This window comes from Anser cygnoides, chromosome 27 (assembly GCF_040182565.1).
Source record: "Anser cygnoides isolate HZ-2024a breed goose chromosome 27, Taihu_goose_T2T_genome, whole genome shotgun sequence".
NCBI lineage: Eukaryota > Metazoa > Chordata > Aves > Anseriformes > Anatidae > Anser > Anser cygnoides.
Window position 1 is genome coordinate 3,572,605 of NC_089899.1, and position 23,662 is coordinate 3,596,266.

General features: G+C 53.6%; 1 protein-coding gene and 1 long non-coding RNA gene across 3 annotated transcripts in view; one reads left to right on the forward strand and one right to left on the reverse strand.

Moving 5' to 3' along the window:
* Positions 1–2,881: 2,881 nt before the first annotated feature.
* LOC136787021 (uncharacterized) lies at positions 2,882–10,508 on the reverse strand. The gene is made up of 3 exons (XR_010826748.1): positions 10,369–10,508; positions 8,251–8,376; positions 2,882–5,941 (listed from the first exon to the last, which is right to left on the reverse strand). It is a non-coding gene; the product is annotated as an uncharacterized lncRNA (long non-coding RNA).
* CTXN1 (cortexin 1) overlaps positions 10,325–23,662 on the forward strand; it is a 35,997-nt gene continuing 22,659 nt past the window's right edge. Inside the window, exon 1 of one of the 2 annotated variants that reach the window (XM_066984008.1) lies at positions 10,325–10,477. The gene's annotated coding sequence lies outside the window, so the exon portion shown is untranslated. The remainder of the gene's footprint in view (positions 10,478–23,662) is intronic. The other variant, XM_066984010.1, reaches the window with a different exon arrangement.

A 23,662-nucleotide genomic window follows, 5' to 3' on the forward strand; every position in this document is an offset into this window, starting at 1 on the left:
CTTTTCTTTCCTTTCTTTTCTTTCTTTTCTGATCTGTAGAACCCCTTCCTGTTACTCTTTGCATCCCTCGCCAAGTTTAGTTCCATCCATGCCTTGGCTTTCCTGATCCCACCCCTGCACCCCCAGACCACATCCCTCTGCTCTTCCCAGGCCACGTGTCCCTGCTTCCACTGCCCGTGCACTTCCTTCTTGCTCCTCACTTTGACCAGCAGGGCCTTGTTCAACCATGCCAGTTTCCTGCCTTCCCTGTGTGGTTTATTACATATACGAATAGAGCTCTTGTGCTCTAAGGAAAATATCCTTAAGGAGTCTCCAGCTCTGATCAGATCTGTCCCTAAGGACCGTGTCCTGTGGGATCTCATCCACTAACTCTTTGAACAGCTGGAATTTGGCTCTTCTAAAGTTCGGGGTCCTGACTTTGCTTTTAGCCAGGCCCTTATCCCTCGAGATCACAAACTCCACCAGGGCTTGGTCACTGCAGCCCAGACTGCCTCCAGTCTTGACCTCTTTAATGAGCTCTTCTGCGTTGGTGAGCACCAGGTCCAGTAACGCTTCTCCTCTGCTTGGTTTGTCTAATACTTGGACGAGGATGTTGTCCTCGATGGACTCCAGGAGTTTCCTGGACTGCTTACTGCCTGCCGCGTGGCTTTCCAAGCAAACATCTGGGTGGTTGAAATCCCCCAGGAGGATGAGAGCATGTGAGCACGATGCTTCTGGTAGCTGGAGCCAGAAGGCCTCACCCACAGGCTCCCCTTGGTCGGGTGCCTGTAATAGACCCCAACCACAATTTGTCCTTTATTGGTGTGGTCTTCAACTCACACCCACAAGCTCTCAACCTGTCCGTGGCTGTTTCTCACCCCCTCCCTTCCCTGGGATCATTTCAGGAGCAGGACGTACATGACTATCCTGCCGTGGCTTTCAGGATGGCCGCGATGTCACCCTCTATGCATTTTTGCCCTCACGGTAATGCTAGCACTAGGGGTGTACTTGTCCATGGTTGGGGTGTGAGACGTGCCCCACGGGCAGCGCACAGCGCGCTCCAAGGGCCTCCATGGCCAGTGGGCACCAGCACCCTGGGGTTACCCACACCGTACTCTGTGCCGGTGTGTATGGGGGGAAGGCGGTGTTAGAGGGGATCGAGCATCCTGGGGTTTTGTGGTTGTTACAGGTGAATGAGTGGTTGCGACCTGCTGCAGTGGGAAGCCCCGGCTATGCTTAGCAGCACCTCATTTGAATGCTAACGAGGCCTTCCAGACAGGGTGGTTCTCTGCTGCAGGAAGACATGTCAGTGATGGATGGTGCTGTGTTCCCAAACCTCACTTCCCAGCTCCTTATGCGGAGCAGCCTCCCTCTGAGCGCGCACAGGATGGTCCCAGGGCAGGAAAGGTCCTGGGACCCTGAGGGGGCACAGCCCGTGGAGGATTCCTTCCCACCACGCACGGAGCCACTTTCTTTGCCAAAGAGGCGTGCAAAGTGGCCCTGGCCTCCCCAGCAGCGTTGTTCACGGGGAGGCTCCGTGCCCTGAAGCCCTGACAAGCCAGGCACCGGGCTGGCATCACCGAATAGCCCTGGCCAGCAAGCGTCTCCCTTTTTGTACCACGAGGTTGTGAGCAAGGCTCTTTGCAGCCCGGATGATCTCCAGCTGGGTGCAGCAGTCGTGCGCCCCCAGGGCCCCCATGGGTTCCCAGTCCCACTCTGCAAAGGGGGCCAGAAGCGCTGAGTTTGGTGCCCTTTGGTTGCCACCCTTGGGTGCAGCACGGAGACCTGCGGTCAGACGCCCTCTCACCACCCCTTTCCAACGGTTAGATGATAAATGTATAAACATTTCTCATCACAGCAGATCACACACTCTTTTTTTTTCTTTTTTTTTTTTTTCTCAGGTTTTCCTGAGAATGGAGTTTGGGGGCACACGGTGTAATCAATAAGGCAGGGCAGCGTGGCCTCTGTCCCACCCATTGCACTCCGAGCACCCCTAGAAAGAGAGATCCACTCCCAGCACTGCAGGGAGCCTAGGTAGGGACAGAAATTTGGCATTTTCCAGCTGGTCCTGAGCAGATGGTGGCTACTACAGAGCTGTAACCATGTGGAACACCATGGGTGTGATGGGGAACGCCAGGATTGGGACGGAGGGACCTGCGAGGCAACACTGGGGGTCCTGCAGGGAGAGCAGGGGGCGAGGGACTGGACTGCTGTCCTTAGGGGTGCAGGACGGACTCAGCCCACCCAAGCAGCACTGTCTGTGTTCCACATGCATCATTTATCATGATCAACATCTGCTAACATAACACAACATCGTAACAACATCAAGGAACAGCCATCTGACTTCCTACTCACACCCCCCTGAAGGTAAGCCGTGGGATTCTGCCCATAAATATGGCAGAAAGCTGAACAAAAAAAAAAAAAAAAGTAGAAGGGAGCAGACACAGGAATAGGGGAACTTTCCAGAGAAAGAGAAGACCGGCCCGAGAGGTCTGAGTGAAAGCAGCAGCAGGCCAAAAGCCAATGCAGGGAGACAGCAGGCTGGCTGGGGGAAGATTTTTCTACGTTCTGTTTGCCTTTCACAATTATTATAAATTCAGGTTCTGTCTGGACCTGGAGACTGTCTGGAGGCCAGAGGGCACTGCGGTGCCAGCAGGAGGTGAAGGAGAGGCAAAACAGATCCTCTGTGGTTAGCCAGGCACAGAAGAGGGCTCAGACAGGGCAGGAGCCCAGCGCGGTGCCAGGCGACGTGCTCACCCTACAGCGAGAAGGGGGGCACGTCCCTGGGGAGGTGGGTTGGGACTGGGAGCAGCCTGGGTGCAGATATAGCTGGGCAGCTGCAGGGCTCAGGGCTGCCCGGAGAAGGATAAACCTGTAATTTATTGCCCGGAGAAGGATAAATTCGTAATTTATTGCCCAGAGAGGTGTTGGCATGCCAGGCTTGGACCCTCTGTCTAGGTGGGGGGGCTGAGCAGCACCAGGGCTCTCTGCAGGCCCCGTCTCTCCTGTGCCTGCTGCCAGTCCCCAGCTGAAGTCTGTCCAGCACCATTAGCTCAGGCCATCCTGGCAGGAACTGTCTGCCTCGCTAATTTAATGAGCCCCCAGCTTAACGCATGGCGAATTCCGACATAAATAAAATAAAACGTGTCAAAGTGCAGCTCCGTTCCAATTACAATTCATTAGCAAGCTCTGAGCCACCGGCCTGACCACGGTCAATAATCCCAGTTGGGGAAGAGCAGAGGAAAAGCAATTTATAACTTTCCCCGGGCGTTTCAGGGGGAGGCAGGACTGTCTCACACCGGCACGGCCTGAGCAGGGCCCGCCTCCCCCAGGAGGGTCCCACACGGGTCCCACCTGGCTCTGGCCTCTGCGTGTGACCCGGGGATAAGGACACATCCTTTTTCTGTCCCCTGGCCCCTCCACGATGCAGGAATTCACTGGCTGTTGGGATCTTGCTGGGACCTGACGTGGATCGGCCGTGGCAGGGCATCAGCTTAATGGGGACCTGCCTGGGTTCCCCATGCTTCCTCTTTTTCTAAGAGCTGTTGTAAGACTGAGCAGCTGATGTTCATTGCTCTCTCATTTTTCCTGTTTTAGTCCATTGCCTTCTCCTAGACAAGAAAGGAGCAGACCCTTCCACCCCTCCTGAGCATCCCGGTTTCCCCAGGAGATGCCAGATCGGGGCAGACAGATCCCAGGAGCCAGCCCCCGGATTTAACACGCGCCTTTTGGAGCTCGTAGCCCACGCAGCAGCAGTCCCTGCTGGGCGCTAAACCAGCGCTGGGGGTGGCTGGAGCAGAGCCTGCTCTGCCCTTTGGGGCTGCCGGTCCTGGGCACGCGGCCGTCGGGGTCTGCAGCACCTAGCAGCTGCAGAAAGCCATCCGTGAGCAGCTGTGAAGGAGGCAGCGGGGTTCCACGTTACTCGTGGTGGCTTCTGCCAGTGGGTCCTGTGGTTACAGTGCAGGAGGCGGCTCGGGGCATCCTACCACCAGGACCCAGCGGGCTGACCTTTTGGGATTGGGGCCGTTTTGTGGATTTGACAGTGGCTTGGGGGATTTGACCGTGGCCCTCTCCGCTGCTCGGGTCGTCTGGAGGTTTTGGAGACCAGAAACGGAGGCAGAAAGCTCCAAGCTGCTGTGGCCCAAAGCAGCCTTTTGCCGAAAGGGAGGATCCGATGGGGATGTGGCTCCTTGGAAAGCTGTGGTCACTCTGTGAGGCTCCTTGTGGGCTCAGAGACATGCGATTTCTGCCTGTCCCTAGGCAAATACTCCCTGCGTGGGCTTCACAGACCGACAGTAATTGCACACTGGTGTCCTGGCTGCCCTTGGGCACTGCTGCATCCACCCAGGGGCATGGTGCCAGCTCGCCTGGCTGCACGCGGGGGTAACTCACCGCCTACATTTCTGAGATGCCTCCTGCCTGGTCCTGTCTCTGCTGCTTACAGGCTCTACAAATGATCCCCCTTTCTCTCCCTCGTGGTTCTTCTGCAGCAGCTTGAGCCCTGGCCCACCGTGGCGAGGAACATCCTTTCTTCTGCAGTCGTCCTCAGCCTGCAGGAGACCTTCAGGAGCCTGCGAGGCCTCCTCAGTCGCAGTAAGCTCGTAAGAGGTGGCGGGAGGAGGCTGAGCGTGGGCAGATGGAGACAGAGCTCGGAGTGAGCTGGCAGCTTTGCTGGAAGGGCTGCGATTCCTGGAGGTGCTGGGAGCGGGGCCAGGAAGGAATCGGTCTCCAGCTGCTTGTGTGAGAAGACCATGGCAGTCTGCACGCGGCTAGGATGGGCACCTCTTACAGACGATGCTGAAAAATGGTGAGAAAACTTAGTTCTTACATCTCCCCGGTGTGGGAGAGGACGATCTGACTCCTCCCTGGTTTGGATTCAACAAGGACTGAATAAATTCCAGTCTAAGCTCAGCTGTCCTCGGCACTGTTCAGGTTCAGCTTGGCCCGAAGCAATTCTGCATTCCTTCTGGAGTGAATCTATCAGGATTTTACAATAGTGCTCGGTCTCAGCTCAGATTCAGGAGGGAAGGAACAATTCACACAGGTTATTGTATCGTCTAGAGCAAAGGCTCAGATTTTGACAGTGAAGGTGGTTAAATTAAGGCACAAAGTCCTTGGGAAATGGTGGTATGTCCTGCTAAAGAGGTCTTCAGGTCTGAACTAGGTGACTTTCAGCAACACACATCTCTACCAGACAGGTAGGTCCATGGCCCAAACAATGTGGGAGCTCAGGCTGGATGATCCCATTGTCCCTTCTGGCATTGAACACCACAACACTGCTTGTACGTTGTGGTGCTCCTGAGAGCCTGGGGGAAGATGGGATGGGTTGGAAATCTCAGACCTTCCCATACCGCGTGCTCTCAGTTTGCTACCTTCAAATGTGGGGCTTTGCTCTGCTGTCTTAATTAGTCCCACTGTGTTTGCGTTTGGGCAGTTGGTGTTTAGTCTTCTTACCGAGGATTTTGTTCCAGGCCTTTCCAATTTTTTTTGCTTGATTTTGATTAAATGTGATGATTAGGATAGATCTTGAACACATCACAAGTAGCTTTCTAGGTGCACTTTGGTGCTTCGTTCCTCACCAAAACAGCGTATATCAGGCATGCAGCCCATGCTGCCAGATGAAATTTTTCCTCTCTGGTCTTCCTGCCACAGGGATTGTACTTTTTTCAGGACATACAATGTGTTCACCGTCAAATTGCAGCTACAAGGAAAGAGCTGTGCCAAGAAACTTTGTTTAAGAAAAGTTGCTTAGAGGTGGAAGTTTTTTTTTTAAATTAAGTGTATTTCATCTCTGAAATGCACCTGCCTTTCCCAGGTCCGTGGAGCGGAAGGGTTCTGTGCTGTGCTTTCTCTCAAGATGCTCGTATCATCTGTTGAAGCCTCATTTTAGCAGCAAATCACTCCAGAATGATTCTCCTCCTTTAGTAGATCAGCTAAAAGTGCTGCGAGTCCTCCTGGAGTGCTGCAGAAGAGAACAGCAGTAGGGTTATCTGAGCTCGCTGGAAGAATGAGTTACCGAGAAATTTGTGGATTCTTCTGACTGTAAGTATGCCCACACGGTACGGGGAAAAAACACGTAGCTTCTTCGAGGCAAATGATTTGAAAACACTTTCCTGATGCCAAAGAGCATGGAGGGGAAACACCACGTTAAAAAGTTCCTTCTGCATCAGGGAAGAGGAAGAGCTGAAGGCAGAACATGTCTCACTTACACGTGGCTGTGCTCCATGGATACAGGGAGGCTGCTCCCTCTGCACAAGGGAATTTTAAAGGTGTTAAACCGTGTTAAACCATCTGTCAGTGACAAGGCCCCCAAAAGCTCGCAGACACCTTTAGAAAAACCTTCAAAGCTGTCCCAGGCTGAGGGAGAAGAGGTGAGGGCTGGAAGAGGCCTGAAAATCTCCCAGGGAGACAGGATTCAGCGTATCTGCATTACCTCTTAGAAATCACCGTGATTTCGTGCAGTTTTGTACTGTTGGTTCTCAAATAACTTTTAATTGAGAAATGGCTACAGGTTAATAGGTGAATAAATTCGTTCTATTATTATCCTTGATCTAAATCTTGTATTTCCCTTACATGCTTTCAACTGAGGTGTTTTCTAGAGTGGTTTTCATTCATTTTCATTCTGCTGCTGCACTACTACTAACTGGAAGCTAACTGAAGCTGTTTGATGAGATTTACGTATATTTCAAAAGAGAATAACAGCACAAAGATCGCATTTTTTAAAAAGCAAATGCAGCAAAAACAATGAAACAGTTTTCTTAAAATATATTGAAAATCTCATCGGATTTTTTTTAAAAAAAGAACTTTCTCAATAACTAATTTCTTTTGGAAAGGATGCAATGCTAGATTAAAACTGCCTGATAAGCTCTAATTGTAGGAGGTCTGTAACTGTGCAATAACTGCAATAACTGTGCGATAACTGCAATAACCGTGCGATAACTGCAATAACTGTGCAATAACTGCAACAACTGTGCAATAACTGCAATAACCGTGCAATAACTGCAATAACTGTGCAATAACTGCAATAACCGTGCAATAACTGTGCAATAACTGCAATAACCGTGCAATAACTGTGCAATAACTGCAATAACCGTGCAATAACTGCAATAACCGTGCAATAACTGTGCAATAACTGCAATAACCGTGCAATAACTGCCCGGACAAGAGAAGCTCTTCGGCACATGCTTAGATCTCCTTGGGGACACGTGCCAAGCGTTTGCAGCAGCAGGTGGTGCTTGTGTTTCCCTGCCAAGCCCACCTCACCCTCTGTGTGTGGGATGGTTTCTCCTCCAAATGGCAGGCATTTATTTTTGTCCCTGTCGGTTGCTGTGTGGGTCTGCTCTGAGCATCCAAACCCTACCCCGATGGAGGATGAGCTCCCGCAGTCCCTGTTGACACCACCGTGTCTGATTTCCCTGGAAACATCTTCCATGCTCTGGCACAGGCTCCTGTAACCATAGATACACACAAGCAGTGCACAGCGACGCTTTTCCGTGTTTTTCTCTTAGATACTGCCAGCCTCCTCAGGTAGGCAACTGCCTGGTCTGCTCCCCGAGCAAGGCGTCTCTCTGCAGGGCTGAATTTTTTTAAGCAAATAGAAAATGCGAGTTGTACAACCGAAGCTAAGCAGCCCCTTCCTGGGCCCTGGCGGTGGGTGTGCATGCTGTTAAAGCTGGTGTTTGCTCTGAGCTTCCCACTGTCTTTGAAGCAAAGGCCTCTGTCTCACCCATGGGCACCTATTCCCAATTAATGGGAACCCCAGAACGAACCTGACCCCAGCTCTGCCTTGGACAGAGCAGCTCCGCTCCTCTCTCCTGGGAAGAGCAGGATGGGAGAAAGGATGGGGGAACATGTGCAGTGGGAGCTCTGCTGTGCTCAGCGTGGGTTTTTAGAAGCTGCAGACCACTGCCCTACGTGATTTGAAGGGTAAATATCAAGAGTATATCCCAAAGGGTGGGCCAGCAAGGACCTCCCCTCACCCAGTCAGTTCTCTAAGAGCTTTGGATGTTTTTTTTTAAAAAAAAACACACCTCTGGTGTTGGACACAGGGATTAAGGCTCCCCAGATCCCGGTAGGAATGGTCTGTGTCAGATTCCTCGTGTGCTGAAATAAGCTCTGGGGATAAAACTGGTGGGGACCCGCGGGACGTGTGAATTTTGTAGCAGCCGTGACTCATCCCGGTCTTGGCAAGTGCTGGAGGGCCAGAGCTCAGACAGCCCCAGAGCTGGTACGGAGCAGATGCCAGCCCTCAAGGATGCTGGGGAGACTCACCGCATGGCTCTGGGCGGGGACAGATTGTGTGGGTCCTGCTTTTGCTGTTTTCCAGCCACGTTTTGTCCCTGCTCCTCCTCCCAAAGGATGTGCAGCCTCTGCAGTGCCTGGGAGGTGCAAGAGGAGCTGGAGGAGGAGAGCAGCGTGTGATTTAGTCTCAACACATCGTGGTCACCCCTGCCTCTAGTCTCAGCGCCCGTCCCACTCTCTAGACCAGCTTGTCGTGGCAATCCCACAAAAATCTCGGGATTTTTCTGGGATGTAAGAGAGGAAGACAAAGCCTGCAGCCCCCTGCCCCCCCAAAAAAACCAATGCTGAGTGCCTGCAGCATCCACGGGGCAGAAACCAGGACCCGTCCTGGAGAAGAGACCAGCTCCAGGGAGCCGTGGTGCATCCAGCAGTGGGGGCCAAGCCTCCCTGGGAGCTGCTGCGTGGCGGAGGGGTCGTACGGAGAAAGTGGCTCCTCGGTGACAGCCCCCGGGACAGTGGCTTCATGCTGGCAGTGGTCGGGGAGGGGGTTCCAATCCCTCCCTGTCACAGTTCACCTGTGCACATCCTGCAGTTCCCCCGAGCTTAGTTAGCCACGCCTGGGGTATCACACCTCTGTACGCACGGGTCTGGCATGCGGTGAGCATTTCATCTGCTCTACGGGGACAAAGTGCTTAGGAAAAAAAAGGATTTTGCAGGAAGGTGCCTGTGCTAACATCAGACGTGTCACAAATAGGTAACATTAAAAAAACCTGAGTGTGCGAGGGAGACGTAGCACTCTTTTTGACATAGGCCCACAGGCATGGACTGAGCACCTGCAGAAGTTATGCTGAGCCCTGTTGTGCCCACCAGCAGTAGCCACAGCTTCGAATGCCCCTCTAATCCATTTTTTTTCTCTGTATATCCATTCTGCACCTTTGCAGAGGACAAAAGTCCTCTGCTGTCCCCAACGCTGGTCCTGAAAGTCCCCTGGGGATGCCCCAGCAGGACTGGGGGAGCTTTTGCTAATCTTTGTCAGCAAGGCGTGCTCCCAGCTGCGAGCTGGTGCTGAGCACAAGCAGCAGCAGTGCTGCGTCTGTCGGGGACCTCCTCCTGACCGAAAACCCCGTGGGGCCTTTGCCTGGATCTTTCTTGCCTGCCCCAGCAGACTGGTCCTCTTTTAGGGCTGTGTCCCCTTCCCCAGCATCCCCTGGGCTGTGCCTCCTCCCTTCTCGCCCTGGTGCCCACCCACACCTCCCTGCAGCCGCATCGCTCCCTTTGGTCCCAGTGGATACGGGGGTACCCCTGGGATGGATCCTGGGGTACCCCTGGGATGGATCCTGGGGTACCCCTGGGATGCTCCCGCCCCTCCTCTGGGTGTTACCCTGCTTCCCTGCACCCTCCCTGAGAGATCACCCTCTGCACAGCACCACCCCGCGCGCCCTCCTGCTCCCCTGTATTCCCTGCGTCTTAGAAGCCCCCTGGTCCCTGCCCCACAACCCCCACACCTCTCCTGCGACCCCACGGAAATCCCCCACCCCGCGTCTGTTCCTGTGCACAGCTCAGCATCCCAACGCCGTGCCTGGCCCCCTGCATCCTCACGGTACCTCCCCAGGACCCCACAACCCTCGCAGCACCCTCGCCACCCCCCCAGAGCACCACTGCATCCCCCTTATCCCCCTCCGTGTCCGCAAAAACCCCACAGTCCCACTCCTCCCTGCATCCCCGCCCCACCCTGCACCTCCAAGGATCCCCCCCACCCTCCAAGGATCCCCCCCACCCTCCAAGGACCCCCGCACCCCCCCCGGCTCCCCCACACCGCCCTGCACCCCCCGTGGCTCCCCGCAGGACCCTATTCCCCTGCACCGCCCCCCCACCCCCTGCATCCCCCACAACCCCCGCACCCCCCCAGCCCCCCGGCCCCCCCCATCACCTCCCGCCCCCCCCCGTGAGCCCGTTCCCCCGCAATCCCCCCCCTTCCCCCCCCCCCCCACCGCATCCATCCCCCCCCCACCTCCCCCCCCCCGCTCTCCCGCATCCTCCCCGCTCCTCCCGGCCCCGGCCCCACCCCGGAGCATCCCCCACGCCCCGGTTCCCCCCCCCCCCCGGATCCCCGCAGCCCAATCACGGCGGCTTTGGACGAATTCAAACCCCGCAAGCTCTGCCGCTGCCGGTGCCGCTCCTCTCCTCCCCGGCTCCCCCGGATGGGCTCGGGGAGCTCCGGGGCGGCCGCGGCCCCTCTCCGCCGCCCGGAGCTCAGGTGAGCCGGGGGCTGCCCCCGGGGCTTCGTGTGAGGGGTGTGCGGGGGGGGGGGGGCACCCGGCAAAGTTTGGGCTCGGTGGCACCGGGGGAGGCGGCGGAGCACGGCCAGGCTGCGCCGGGCACCGCCCGCCAGAGGCTCCGCAGGGGCGGCGCGGGGTGGGGGGGGGGGGAGCGCCCCCGGTGCCCGCAGCCCCCCGGTGCCCGCAGCCCCCCGGTGCCCGCAGCCCCCCGGTGCCCGCAGCCCCCGGCCCCGCTCCCGGTTCCGAGGCGGTTGCGGCTGCCGGGGGCATCGCCCCCTGCGGTGTGCCCTGCAGAAATTGGGGGGGTTGGGGGGGGGGGGCTCGGGGAGGGGGGGGGGGGGGGGAAGAGAGCCTCCCCCCCCCCCCGGGGGTCTGAGATAGCCTCGGGTGGCGGAGGGGGGGTGGTGGTGGTAAAGGTTGTTGGTTTTATTTCTTTTTTTTTTTTGGGGGAGAAATGTTGTTGCTGCCACATCAGGAAATCGGGAAGGGCCTTTTCGGGGGGAGAAGTCCGAAATTGGGGATTTCTGCAGCTTGCTGCAAAACTGCTGGTTTTGGAGGTCTTGCAGCGGGGAGTGACGGAGCGGCTGCGAGAGACCCCCCCCCCCCCCCCCCCAACCGAAGGGCCTCGGGGAGTGCCCACCCTCTGGGGCTGGAGTGCTGCTCTGAATTTTGAAGAACTTTGAGTTAAATTAAGTTGATTTCTCCCTTCTGGAGCTGCGGTTCTGTCTGGAAGCAGGGGAGAACTGCACAGACCCTTGGGATAAGGGAACAAGCCAAAGAGCAAAATCTTCCTTCCTAGGAAGAGTTGGAGCTGCAGGAACTCTCCTTGCAGTGCTGGGTGTGTCAGCGAGCCCAGCCCATGGCAGAGGGAATTCATCTCTCCCAATCCATGGAAAGACAGTGGGAAGACTGGGCTTGGCTCAGACGATTTTTGGTGCAGAGCCTCATGTTAAACACGAGGGTAAAAGCCGTTGGCAGCAGTGACAGGTATGGATTTGACAGTGTCTGTAGGCTCCCCAGCACTTGACTTCAAGCTTTAAATCCGTGCCATTCCAGGATCTGTTCTTCTTTTTTCCCAGCTATTACTATTTGCCATAAATCTGCCCCAAAATAAGGGATGGAAAATCTTTAGGAGGGCAGGGCAGACCTGTGTGCCATAGGAGGGGAGGTACGACGCGAGTTCTGGCTACTTAACAAGTTTCGCCCTCTGTGCACTGCAAATGCCTCACCACCCCAAGCTCAGATCGTGGTCCTGTAACCAGGCACCCACGGCTCCGATCGCTTTGCCTCGTTTGATCCCTGCTGGTTTGGGGCACAGATCTGGAGCCGAACAGAACCACTGCACCCAGTGGGACCTTGGTGTCCCAGGAACATTCGCGTTGGGGCTGGGCAGGCACGGCAGTCTGGCTAGGAGTATGCCAGGCCAGGCTTTGCAGCTGGGCGGTGGCAGAGTTGCAAACATCTTCCCGTTTTGCTCTGGGGGTAGTTCTCGTAGTGCTGTTGTGGGGCTGGTGGATGCTCGGGAAGGTGTCTGCAGCCCCGGCTGCCACCAGGTTGTCCTGGCAGGAGGACTGGGTGAAGGCAGCTCTGTCGTGGTGCACCTCTGGTCTTGCCTTTAGCAGTTCAGCCCTGGTTTGGTCCTTGCTGGCAGTAAACACTCAAATCTTCTCTTCCCCAAACCCCAGGGAACCCTTGGGGAGCCTCTGTGGGACACATGCTCGGGAGTGCTCCCCACGGTCTAGTTCCAGAAAGGGAAGGGACGCCTGGCACCGACTCTGCAGGACGTAAGCACGTCGCATGGGTGTAACACCCAGCCTGCAGGGCCCCCTGGAAATGACTTGGCACTGCTCTGAGGATGCACGGCCCCTGCCAAGCTGCTCCCCGGGCTGGGAGAGGCTGGCTGCTCGTATCAGCGTGCTATTTACCTGTTGAAAGTGGCGCTGGCAGGGCAAGGTCTTGCTGCCTTCCTCACTGTGCTTCTGCCAGAGAAATCTGCTCTTTATTCCAGTGCTCGGCGAGCTCTGCTGCGCTGTCTGCAGCCTGGCTGGGGCAGCTTTCCGTCCTCGGGGGATGGAGTGGGCTGCACAGCAGTGACCAGCACTTCCTTGGTGATCGTGGAGAGGTCAGGGCTGGAGCAACGGCAGGCCGTGGGTGGGTACTGGAAAGCCACGGGGATGCGGCAGCAGGCCCATTTTTTTGGCTGTGTGGCTTGCTCATGGAGGCTGACATGGGTGAGAGAAGCCGGTGGCATCCTCTCCTGGCTCTGTACTACCTCATGTTGCAAGCTGTCAGTAAATCCTGAGCTGATGTGTTTTCTGAACAGCTGCTTCTACGAGGAAAGCGCTGTTGAGCTGTCAGGTGCCTGGGAGCTGCTCTGATTTCACTGCAAATGTGCCTACGAAGTAAAATTGATGGGTCAGAATCTAATATTCTGAAGGGGAACTTAAAGGCCATTAAACTGCTTCTTTTCTGCTTCGAGTGCAGATCTACTACAATTAACTAAGGGGATAAAGGCATAAAGGCAGAAGAAGAGGGCTGCGAGAGAGGTGGCATGGGGCTGTCTGCCCCGGGGCATGGGGCCACAAGGAGGGAGGCTGCTGGGAGGCCGGTGGCAGCAGCACGTGTACCTGTCACCTGGCAGGGCAGAGCTGTGCTGACCTGCAGAATGACCTGTAAATAGGGTCTGAAATGCTTACGCCTGCAGGGATCAGCATCCCTGACATCCCCTGGCCCTGGGTCTGCTCTCAGCAGTGTTCTGCTCGTGGGTCTCAAGCCTGTGAACCCTTCTGAGTCCCAGACCTGCTGCTCAGCATTGCCTCGAGCTCCTTTGGATTGTGCTGTTGAGATAAGCGGACCAAACCCTTGGGCAGGACTCAGGGTCTGCATGGGCCAGGAAAGCTGGCATAAATTCTCTCTGTCCTGGCCTGTCCCATCCTAGCCAGCTGGAGCAAGGTGCTTACAGCCTGTGCTGTGCTCCTGGAGCTGCTCTGCTCTCCTCTTCCCTGAACAGCTGATTGCTACTTAACTGGCGTTGAAGCAGAGAACTTTGCCCAGCTTCAGGCACGTATTTTTTTCCTCTCTGATCTGTCTCTGCTTGCTGACATCAGGTCTGGTCTTGTTTGTGCTTCCCTTACTCAAACCGAACCCTGTTCCTACCCCATGAATTTGCTGTTCTCCCCATGGCCCTGTTATCAGTGCTCTCTGCCTCGCCTTCTTTCTAGCAGCATTCTGCAGGCAGGGGCAGTCCTGAGATGTCTTGTTGATGTTACTGCCGTGGGGAGGTCCTGCCGTGTAGTGCTGCAGTGCCCGTGTGTCTTCGTTTCACGCCTAGTCCCTACGCAGCAGAGCCAGGTCTTGGCTGTGGCCTGGTGGATGCCGGGTGTGCCTCTGTCTCCCGAACGGATCCTCTCCTGGTCAATAGTGCCAAGGCCTGTCTGCCAGCTGATTTGCTTCAAATGCTGCAGGATAGTGTCTGAGACCTGCAGGATGTGGGAGAGTCACGTCCTGGTGGCGTGCTTGGCCAGCGTCACTGAACCTGCCGCTCACACTCCTTTGGCCAGTAAGAAACCCCAAGGGCAAAGCTGACGGTTGTCTGTGATAATGTTGGCGTCGGGTCTGTCTTCTCCAAGGTCTGTCTAGAAGACCACTGGACACTGGGATAGTGCTGTCGTAGCACCTGGATCTCACCATGGGTCTTTTCTCCATGGGCATTTCATGTGTCTTGGCTGACACCTGGGAGTAGTAGCCCTCGGCTAGCTGGACCAGGCCCCCTGGATAACGGCTCGTGACCTGTGGCCTTGTCCTGGGGAATGGGCAAGATCTGGCCACCTCAGCTTCACTTCTGGTCACGAAGTACTCCATGATGTGTGGCTCCACATGGTCAGAGCCTTTTGCCTGGAGAAGCTTCTTCTTTCTGGTTTGTGGAGAATGACAACAGGTACCCGGACACACGGAGAGCCAGAGCTGGCACCCACGGGGCTGGCTGTGCTGCCCTTGTGGGGCCACCTGCTCTCGGTTAAGAACCCCAAACCAAACTGTGCCGCACTCAGAATCCTTGCTGGCTCTTCACACCAGATGCTGGGTGGGAATTATGTTCACCATGACTTCCAAACCCCAGATACTGCAGTGCAGCACATCCTTCTGCTGCTCTGTCCTCAGATCCGGGCTCATGATCGTCGTGGGCCCTGCTTCCCACAGACCAGTCGCACCCTGGTACAGCACACAGTTCTGTACGCACCCCGTGAGCTCTGCTTTACAGCTACAAATGGACCTGGTAGCAGAGGATGGAGCTGTCAGCAGCAGTTTCTGGCCAGGACTCCCCTGTGAAAGCTAGCAGATGTCTTGCCAAGCCATATTACTGTGTAGGAGAGGTGAATTCAGTAGTGCTCCACTGCCTTCAGGTGGTCTGGGTGGACTGATGGAGGAAAGATGCTCCTAGCTGCTGGATCTGCTGGGCTGGGCAGGCCCTGCAAAGGCGAGGCAGGCCCACAGTGCCAGTGGCAGAGAGCTTTCCTCCAGGCTTGCTCTGTCCTGGAGCGGAAAGGACTGCAACTCCCCTCTCCCAGCCGTGCTGCAGGAGCAGGCTGCCTGTGGGGCTCACAGCTGGCTCCTGTGAGGCTGGGAGGAAAGTGGCCCGTTAGGCTGGCCTCGTTACCCATCCCAGGTCCCAGAGAGACCCCCGCGGGGAAGCAGAGGGTGTGAGTGCTGAGCGAGATGGTTGTTGCAATATGGTCAGTGCCAGGACCAAACATCATGAGTTTAGCTCCCAAAATCCTGAGATTGGCTTTAAAATCGTTTTGCCTACAGAAGCAATCCAAGATGCTGGGACCGTGCTTTTCTACTCCAGCCACGGAACTCTCCCTTTTGTAATAATAACCGATATGCTTAGAATCAGGAGCTGACACTAAAGCATTGCCTTTATAGTCCCAAGAGCTGTCAGAAGCAGCAGGATGACTGCCGTGTGTGCCAGATGTACGGGCTACGGCTGTCCTCTCCTCCTGCTTTTTTACTGCAGTTACTGTGAAGGGCTCAGGTTGTCCCTGCCCGTCCTTGTAGTTGCTCTGGTTTCTCGTGCTGCTGGAGCTGAGGAGGATCCAGGTGACTTCTTGCACCTCTGAGAATGAAGACTCGTGCTGTGCTTCGTGCAGGAGCTTCCCAGACTGGTCTGGGCTCAGCAGTGGGTTCAGAGCTCCCCGTGGGATCTACTCCATTGCATGGCACAGGGAGGCACACCTTGGCACTGGGTGACTTTGCACAGCGAGGCTCTCCTCCAAGCAATTCCTTTTTGCTGTTCAGTGACTTCTCATGCCCCATGAGAAGCTATCATGTTTCTTCCCTAGGTGTAATCTTTCCCTCCAGCAAATGTTGCTGCTATCCTGGGAAGGCAGGAGGGATATGGGTAGGGGCAGGGAGTGGAGCCACAGAATTAAGTGCACCTCTCTGGGGATCAGTCGAGTCACAAGGCTTAATGCCGTAGTAGATCTTGTGCAGTGTTATTTTCCTCTCCTGTGGATCCTATGGGACCTACTTGCTCATCTCCCAAGACCTGCAACGACAGCAGCGGTAGTTTGTCAGCTCAGACTAACTGCCTCTATTTCCTCTCCAAGCTTCTGAGCCCCCTGCACACAGGCCATTTCTCCAACAAAATTGGCCGGAGGTGTTTCTCGCCAGAGGATACAGTGCTCACAGCCCTAATCTCCATGTTGCCCAGCTACCTCTAAAATAGTCTTCATCCCTGTTTCCGTGTCATGAAGGTGTGTGGCCGTGCAGGGCTGCTTCTTGTGGCAGTAGCAGCCTGTCCTCATCCCTCTTCTACCCCAGCTGCGTGCTCCAGGCAGCAACAGCAAACCAGACCCACCACTGCAGCCTGCACGGTCATCTGGTGAGTTGGCTCTGAAAGCATCTCTGAGTGCTGATGCTCTAAGCATATCAATTCTTCGGTGCATTAAGTGAAATAAAGAAATAAATCCAAGGGAATAATAAACCAGAAAGTGATAGGCCAAGAACAGCCACAATAAATGGGTAACCGCTCAGCCCGCAGGGAGAAGCAGAGCCATACGCTGTTCTTCAGTGCATCTGAGCAGGGGCAGGCAGGGCACACAGGCAGATATGCATACCTTAAATATGTGCGTGCATCTTTGTGGCAGTACCTATGTGCATGGTCACACGCTGCTTCAACAGCATGTGCGGAGACAGCTTTACCATCGTCTCCTGCCCCCCATCGTCCAAATATTTACTGTGTCGTTGAGCTCCTATCTGGCCCGGCTTGAGGGGGTGTGGGATGAAGGCTCTGCCTGCGGGGTGTGAGGTATTGGTGTGGGGCCAGCTCTGGCAATGCTCATGAAATTAAAGTGAAAAAGCTCTGTCAAATCTATGGTTCTCTCCACTGCCTTGCAGGAGAGGTTTTGCCAGTTTTGGTACCTCTATCCCTTTCCAGCAGCCTGCTTTGTACTTCATGAGTCTGGTTCTTGTACATGTTGCTCTTTGCGTATGTAATGGGATTAAGGCAGAACCAGCGCAAACCCGTGATCTCAGCACCGCCTGGGTTCTGTGAGTACCCAGCAGTGTGCTGCTTCTAGCCCCTGCCAGCATAAAAGGGTTTAAATAAATGCCCAATTAATAAAAGCCCATTGAGCTGGGGGGCTTTGGGAATGGATGGGGGGGTCTTGCGTGCATCTTGCACACAGATTCTTGGTGTTTTGTACAAAGTGTGGAAGTGACAGGAGTTGTTGGCACAGTTGACCCTCAGCTGAGGCTGACGTTTGCCTAAGTTACCGTGAGTTGTGCTTACTGAATGTGGTGCTTGGACAAGGTGGGCATGGACAAACCCCCTCCTAGAAGGGACTGTGGGAAGACACCAAGGCAAGATGTAAGGGTTTCAGGCTGGGATAAATTTGCCGGCAGGTTGTTCTGGATCTTGCAAGGGTTGTCAGCTCCTGGGGCCAGATGGGGCTGCCTCAAAGAGACATTTTATTTTGCTATGGTGTATTGCTTTGCAGTTTGTGTCGTCGTGGGGTTTATAGACTTAGCTGCAGTAGTGTTCCACTGGAGAAAGGGTCAGGTGCAGGCATAGATAAGGCAGTCCACCATTGAGAGCTGGTGATCCAGAAGAATAGGGAATTCAATAGAATTTGATCCTCCATCAAAGCAGGAGGAGTGCAGAGACCAAGTAACAGGAAAGCTATTGCCTGCAACCACTACCAACCCTGGCACTCGCCTCCTGTTGGCCCTGTCCTTAATTCCTTGTTCATTTGTCCTGGCCCATTTTGTACCCCATTCTCTTTTTTTTTTTTTTTTCTGGTGTTGGTTGCACCTTCTTCATTCATTCCCTGTGCATTTGCTCCTGCTGGTTGTGTGCACCACGCTCCAGCTCTGCTTACCCCAGAACGATGTGCTCAGCTGATCTTCTCCATCACTCCTCAGTGCAAAGCCCTGTCCTGTGCATGGGTGCAGCCAGACCTGGGCCAGCCCCACGGAGCTGCACCGCACAGAAAATGCTCCTCGGCTTGGGAGGTACCAGTAAATGCAGGGATGAATCCACAGGACCTTTTGTTGGTGCAGACAGCCTGCATTGCAGATTTGGGAGAGCTTGTCTTTAATTGTATCAGACGGGTGCTAATGAAGGGATTAAGGCCCAGAAGGGTGAGCAATGCAGGCCAATTTTTCCTTTCCTGTATCAAGGTCTTTTGTTTTGTACTGTTCTCTGTTTCTTCTCTCCTTTCACTCCCTTTTTTCCTGCCCTTTGCTTGGAGTAGCCTTCCAGTTTCCTCCCCGCTGGAACCCAGTGATACCGATCCACGTTCTGGATATGGGCTGCTTGCCTCAGATATCCTTCTCCTACCAGCCAGCTAAAATTTCCTCCCCTTGCCTATTTCCAGGGGGCCACTGGGCCACTTTGCTCGAATATGGGTACGGTGTCACTGAGGTACCTGTAACAGTGGAGGAGCAGGGCACCTTGCTGCGGTTGTACAGCGGGTCAAAGCAACGACAAGAGAAAGGGTTTGCCTGGCCTTTCTGCAGACTAACATCAGTTAGAGGAATAATGAGACCAAAAGGGCAAATGAGGGAGGATGGAGGCTGCTCAGGCTGTCCTGCTTTATGTTCCTTCCCTCCAGCATGAATATATTGGAAACACTGCCTGGTTGGGTCCTGTTCTGTTCCTGCTCTCTTTGATGTGTGATCAGGACCTTGTTATTTTGGGAGAGGTAAGGACTATTGCAGTGTAACCCCAGCTCTCTCAGTGTTTTGTCATAGGAGAGGTGCTACGGCCCTCTGATCTCTCTGTATCCCTCCTCTGGACCCGTTGTCACCTAACCTAGTGAGGTTCAACAAGCCCGAGTGCAAGGTCTCCTATGTCTCCTATGGGGACAGGCTGAGAGAGCTGGGGCTGTTCAGCCTACAGAGAAGGCTCCGGGGCGACTTCGTTGCAACCTTTCATTACTTAAAGGGGGCTTATAAAAAGGATGGAGAGTGACTCTTTGCTCAATCAGATATCAACAGGTTAACGGGGAATGGTTTTAAACTAAAAGAGGGGAGATTTAGGTTAGATGTTAGGAGGAAATTCATCCGTCAGAGGGTGGTGAGGCACTGGAACAGGTTGCTCAGAGAGGCTGTGGATGCCCCATCCTATGGGCATCCTATGTCCTCTGAGGATCTGCTAGGCAGCCTGACATGAAGGTCCCTGACTTGTGACCCAGCTGAGAGAGGGCTTCAGGGATGCCTGTGATGAGCTGAGAAGTAATATTGCTGCTTTGGTCCTCCAAGCCTGTGTCCATGCTCCCAAGAGGAGGACAGTGAAGGCCTATTTCCCTTCGATTTTGTATGCTGAGGTCCAGAGTCCAGCTGGGAGAACAGCAGCGGGATGCAGAACTGTGTGAGCAGCAGCAGGATGAGATATTTCTGGTGTCAATACTTGTGAGAATCAACACGGGAAGGGCTGGGTCCATTTGGAGCCCCTGGGTTTTGTCGTGGAGAGCCTACGTGTTTGCTTGGCTTCAGTGCAAACCTGAGTGCACCAACCAAGTACTGGCAGATCAGGATGTCCTGACGGTGCAATACAAGATTTAGAGCAGTGGGGAGAGACTCAGTTGTAGGGCTGCCTTTGCCAATTGCTATCAGGACAACTGGATCGATAGGAACCAGCAAACTCTTGGTCTGAAGATGCTCTTTTGATGCCTGTGGAAGAACCCCAGGGTTCATTAGCACTGAAATATTTGACGACAGGTGAATATAGCAGGCATCAGCAAGCATCAGGGCTATCTTTTGTACTCCTAAATAAGTTTAAAGTAGGGATCAAAGAGCCTTGCCCTGTGCCAGAGCCGTCAGTGGAGCGGGAAAGGCCCACTTGCATCACTCATCCCACATGCATCCCTGCCTGTGGTGTCATCCGCTAGGGAAGTCATGGGCAGCTTTGGCTACAGCCTGGAGTAAGGAGATAATGATAGCTGGGAAGTATTTTGAGCCTTTGCTGCAATCAAGGGCAGTCCTGTGTCTGTAGCAGGTTCGTGATTGCCCCTAGGTCTGACAACTGTTTTCTCACACCCACCCTACATCCCAGCACAGCCCTGGAGCAGGCACTGGATCTAGTTAAGGCTCAAAAGTGTCAACAGCACAGTAGCTCCCAGTTCCTTTGTCTGCATGGCTCATTTGCTACTCGTTTAAATATAGCTTGGCGTAGGGTAGTGCCTCAGATGTTGGGAACTGGAAGAAGTGAGATTTGATTAGCACCTTGCCTAAGGGAAGCAGGAATGGGATACCCTGGCTTCCTGCAGCTTTGTCTCTCCTGCTGCTGCTGATAGATAACGTTAGTTTGAGTTAGTAGCAGTCTGTTCTGGTCATGGAAGCAGCATCGATTTACACGAGCTGCAGACCTAGTCCTGGAATCGATCTGCATTTTTATCAGCTCATCTCAGCTGACGGGAGATGTTCTGACACTGCTTTGGAGGAGCTCTGCTCCGGATTGCTGTTGTTGGCTGCCTCAGGTCATCCTTTTGGGTCCTGCAGCGTAATAAAACTGCCTGCAAAAATTTGGATGCGTTTTCTTCAAATCAGAAGTCTCCCGGTGTGACTGTGCAGCCCTCACGCTTACACTTTATGAGTGTGTAAATGGTTACAGTGCTTTGTGGTAGAGGCGGGGACCTCTTCCAGGCAGCCTTACATAGGCTGATTCCAGCAAGGTTATCAGTCCCTTTGCTTTCCTCCCCTCCCGTCCTCCACTTGCCTCTGAGCTGTGCGTGTGCAGGGGATAAATTCCCAGCGAGACTTCCAAAGGCAGGGCGTTTGCTCTTTTTCTTTTGATATTCCTTAATGAGAGCAATTAGCCCACATTGGTGTTTGAAAACTCTATTGTCCCTTTGGATTTATTATCAAGTAGGGACTATGGGTTGTAGAGGAGTCGTCATTTCCGTGGCAGAAGAAGCTCTTACTGTGCTCTTTCAGCGACTTGCCTCTTTGTAGGGATACCCTGGCTGTGCAGTTTGTTTCTTGTGCTCCAAAGGGGCTCTCTGTACCTGGGACTCCACTAGATACAGGCCTTCTTCATGGATGGTTTGCCTTAAAGATGCAAAGGCCCATCTGGATACAGGAGATGAGTTACAGACGAGTTCCCCAGCACTGTGGTGTAACCCCAAGATGGGTTAGAGCTTGGCCATCTGACGTCAGCAGGATCAGGTTGGCCTTAGACATGCATGTCCCGGATGTTCATTTCCCACCACAGCCAAGAATAGTGATGGGCTGAGCAGAGCCCAAGGTGGGCAGGGCAGGAAATGGTCTTGGGAACCTACCATGCCAGCTTCTCAGGAACCTGTCTTCCCATTTCTTGCTTTTCACCTGTCAGGAGCCCCTGCCTGACAAGTGCTTGGGTTTGGCGGTGATACTGCTGTCTGGGCAGGAGGTTCGTCAATGGACGATCCAATTTCAGCTCTAGGGCAGACTGTTCTTCCCCTCTCTCCCCCCATGACTGACCTCCAGAGGACGGGAAGGGTCTTCACTGCACAATTCAGTACAACCCAGTCCTGTCTGCCCGCATCCCAGGCAGAGCAGAACCAGTCTCCCTTCCACCAAGCAGACTCAGCACTGTTTGGGCTAGGATGGGATGGGATGTTCCTCTTGCAATTATCTTTTCCTAAGGTTGTCTTACACTCCCCCCGATTTGAGAAATAAGCTCTGCAACTAGTCTGGGAAGCTGTGTAGAAAAGTGAGAGCAGGGAGTCTGCAGAGTTTTTCCTGGGTGGCCTGATTGCCTGGCCTAAGTTGTGTGCCTCTATCATCTTTCTGTAGAGCCCTGCGCGTTCTCAACATCACTCCCTCTCTGCTGGAGAAAGCAGCAAGACTTGAGAGAGTTAAGAAGGACCAGGAAGCCTGAAAGAACAAGCTGAATTTGATCAGCAAAGAAAGGGAGTGAACTCCTCTCAACACATAAAGCTGTTATGAACGGATCAATTGTTCTTTGCATCCGATGGGACAAGATGGGAAGTGATCAGTTTAATTTGGAGCTAATGAGATTTAGGTTAGATATGAGTGAGATGCAGATTGGTTCTGAGGGAGTTCTGGGAGAATCCTCATCAGCTGAGTTTTGACAAAACAAGTGCCTGTTCTGAGCATCCTTCGGCTTATTTCACTGCTGGGAACAGATGGTATTAAGAGATGCTTCTGCTTTCATGAATCCAAGATATTCTTTGTTTAAAATCTTCCTTAAGATAGCTCTGGCTATCTAGTAGCTTGTTGTAATTTGTTGGTGCAAGTTGCACACATGGTACTGTGGAAACCCACAGTGCTGCAGGATGGCAAGGAAGCTGAGCTCTCAGGGGGAGGGCAGGTTGGGGTGGGTAAACCAACACACACTCTTACAGCCAAGCTGGGTTGCTCTTCTGGGGAATTCAGCTCCACCAGCCACAGAAATACCCAGGCACTGCTATACATCCTGTTGCATATGAATGGTTCCAGGCTAGAACCAAAAAACAATTTAAAATCTTTTAATTGCAGCAATGGGTTTCTTTGGAGCAGCGTATTTGCCCACTTGCTAAATAATTCATAGAAGAGCCTAGTAATTAAATGCTAAAGACCTGATTTGCTTAGCATTATTTGTACTTACACTAGTATTTAAATGCAAGAAATTACTAAGACATTTAATTGCTAATTAAAAATAATACAATTACATACTGCCTTATAAGAATCGGTCACCATTTCTGTGCGTTTTTTGCACAGAGTATAAACACTTATTCTCTCTTTCGGCAGTTATCTTGCAAATTGTTATCGCTGTATTTGTGCTGATGGAAGGCATGTACTCTGTCTTCCTTTAGTGGCTATTAAAAACACGAATAAACAAATAAATAAATAAATAAATAAGCCACATAGACTGCCTGTAGAGAATCTCTGTGGAGGGTGCTTAGCTTTGCTCCCTATCTTCCTCCTTCTTTTCCCTGCAGAAGGTCCCCTGGACACCAGCCCCTGCTGGACCTGCACTCAGAAGCTCTCTCGTTGCTTATGGCGTTGGGCTGTGTGTAGGGCACGTTACTGAGAAGGAGCATCGTAGGTGCTGGAGAGAGAGCAGTACAGGACATACAAGAAGTTGTCTTCAAATTGAGAGTGACAAATAGGCAAAAAGGGCATTTTCCTAATCCCTGAGACCTGAGCTTGTTGGGGAAGGCTCTGGAGGAGGCAGTGAGATGTGTTGGGATATTCTATTCTATTCTAATTCTGCAGAGTCATTAGCAGGGTGAATTAGATGTAAGGACCCAGAGACTGGAGAGCCTAGTCTTATGAGGGACTCTCAAAAAAACAGGGCTGCTGGACCAGGCAAGGAGTTTGGGTGCAGATCAGTGATGCATGGGGTCTGTCCTGTCCAAGGAGTAAAAGAAAAGCCTGTGTAGGCATACTACATTGTGTGTGTGTTCTTCGGGGTGTGTGGGAGGGACAGGATGAATGTGCACATGGTGGGGGCATACATACTGCATATGTGTTGCATGCATATAGAGGCTGTGTGTGTATGAGCGGTCTGTTTATACAGTGGGTGCTGGGAATCTGCTTGTGTACATGTATTGGGAGGTGCTTGGAGTATGCAGGTGCTCCTGGGGGCCAGTTTGGGTATTTGGATAAGGGAATGTGTCCGTATTTGTGTGCAATCCCCGAGAAATAATAACTGGTTTTCAGCTTTTCTTAAGGGA